The sequence below is a fragment of the Macrobrachium rosenbergii genome, chromosome 37, assembly GCF_040412425.1.
Source record: "Macrobrachium rosenbergii isolate ZJJX-2024 chromosome 37, ASM4041242v1, whole genome shotgun sequence".
Lineage (NCBI taxonomy): Eukaryota > Metazoa > Arthropoda > Malacostraca > Decapoda > Palaemonidae > Macrobrachium > Macrobrachium rosenbergii.
In genome coordinates this window covers 16531537-16534036 of record NC_089777.1, presented here as the reverse complement: position 1 = coordinate 16534036, position 2500 = coordinate 16531537, and positions in this window count along the sequence as shown.

The window sequence follows — 2500 nt, the reverse complement described above, 5'->3', positions numbered from 1 at the left end:
TATATATATATATATATATATATATATATATATATATATATATATATATATATATATATATATATATATATATATATATATATATATATATAAATACTATATATTTATATATATATATATATATATATATATATACTATATATATATATATATATATATATATATATATATATATATATATATATATATATATATATATATATATATATATATATATATATATATATAATCCACTAACAGGATTCAGGTGTAACATTCAAACAATTTATTTTAAATAAATATTTTTCAATCATCAAAATCTAGAATAACTCTGATCTCAAATTGGCCTGTATATATATATATATATATATATATATATATATATATATATATATATATATATATATATATATATATATATATATATATATATATACTATATATATATGTGTATATATGTAAAAACTGACGTGCAAATATCTCCACATACCCTAATTTTAATCCGTCTTAAGACTTAAAAACTCTCTCTCTCTCTCTCTCTCTCTCTCTCTCTCTCTCTCTCTCTCTCTCTCTCTCTTTAAATCCTAATCCTAACACGTCAAAAGAATATCCTTTCACGGGACTCACTCCTATTCCTGCATTCAATTTGTCAAGGCGAGGAGTTCAAAAGCGTCTTAGAGAAGACTTCCCGTCTCTACCTAAGCCTGGATTTATCCAGCAAATACAAGGGGATTCCTGCCCCATTTATCCAAATTTCCAGACGCCCCTACCCCTGCCCACCTGTGACCGAGGACCTTAGTGCCCCAATACGCACACCCACCCACCCACGCACACACACACACACACACACACCCACGCTTTCCAATCCCGCCGAAAGGCACGTCATAAATAAATCACTCCCGGCTGACCGCGTGACACTGTCTTCTGAGAAATACTTTGGGGTGTGACGGATGATGGTGAGTAAATTCCGTAGAGTTTTTTTTTAAAAGTTGTTATGGACTTTCCTTCAATGGATTCTCGTGATATGATGTGACAAATGTTGGCTGGGTAAACGGGGTATTTGTCTGTGGTGTGTTGAGTGTTACAGACACACACACAGACATATACACACAAATATGTATGCATGTATGTATGTATATGTATATACCATATAATATATATACATGTATATATACATATATATACAGATATATTGTATATATACATATATGCATGCGTGCGTACATACGCTCAAACGCATATAAAAATGTCTAAATACACCATTCATTACCATAAATTTTCCCTCTCAAATTAGCATTCTCGTGAATTACTTTACCAAGTAATACAAATAAGAAGCCTGTATCCGCTGTCTGCCTCATTTTCAATTCAGAGAAGATTAATGTTCTCTCTCTCTCTCTCTCTCTCTCTCTCTCTCTCTCTCTCTCTCTCTCTCTCTCTCCTCGTACGTAACCAGTCTGCTCAAGAGTCTGATGATGTCTGAGTTTTCATAATATATGGAACCTGATGCGTAAGATTTTATAATCAAGTTTGTGCTCCAGGAATTTGTAATCTTGATGAAAGTAAAGGTCTCATCTCATCTCTCTCTCTCTCTCTCTCTCTCTCTCTCTCTCTCTCTCTCTCTCTCTCTCTCTCTCAGGGATACCGTCTCAGTTTTAATGCAAGATAATTCTCTCTCTCTCTCTCTCTCTCTCTCTCTCTCTCTCTCTCTCTCTCTCTCTCTCTCTCTCTCTCTCTCTCTCTCTCTCCCCAGGAATACCATCTCAGTTTTAATGCAAGATAATTCTCTCTCTCTCTCTCCAGGAATACCATCTCAGTTTTAATGCAAGATAATTCTCTCTCTCTCTCTCTCTCTCTCTCTCTCTCTCTCTCTCTCTCTCTCTCTCTCTCTCTCTCTCTCTCTCTCAAGGATTAGATACTTCGTATTCGAAAGGGTGGCTCCTGAAATGAGAACCAGTTCCATCAAAGTCTGTATAAGTGTGTGTGTGTGTGTGTGAGAGAGAGAGAGAGAGAGAGAGAGAGAGAGAGAGAGAGAGAGAGAGAGAGAGAGAGAGAGAGAGAGAGAGCGTGTGGAATCCTCCACGCCTAGTTTCGGGAAGAAATATGCTAAAAAGTGACTCGAATGGAGCTGTAATTGGCTCCCAGCTTTTGTACCTTTTGAAAAGGGGGATATTACGGAGGCGAGATGCGTACTGGGTGCGTCAATAGGTGGTGATGATGATATGAGAGAGAGAGAGAGAGAGAGAGAGAGAGAGAGAGAGAGAGAGAGAGAGAGAGAGATTACCTTGCCATGAATTAAAACTGTGTTTGAAGGTATGGGGACAGAGAGAGAGAGAGAGAGAGAGAGAGAGAGAGAGAGAGAGAGAGAGAGAGAGAGAGAGAGACATTACTTGAACCTAAATTAAAACTGTGTTTGAAGGTATGGGGACAGAGAGAGAGAGAGAGAGAGAGAGAGAGAGAATTACTTGAACCTAAATTAAAACTGTTTGAAGGTATATGAGAGAGAGAGAGAGAGAGAGAGAGA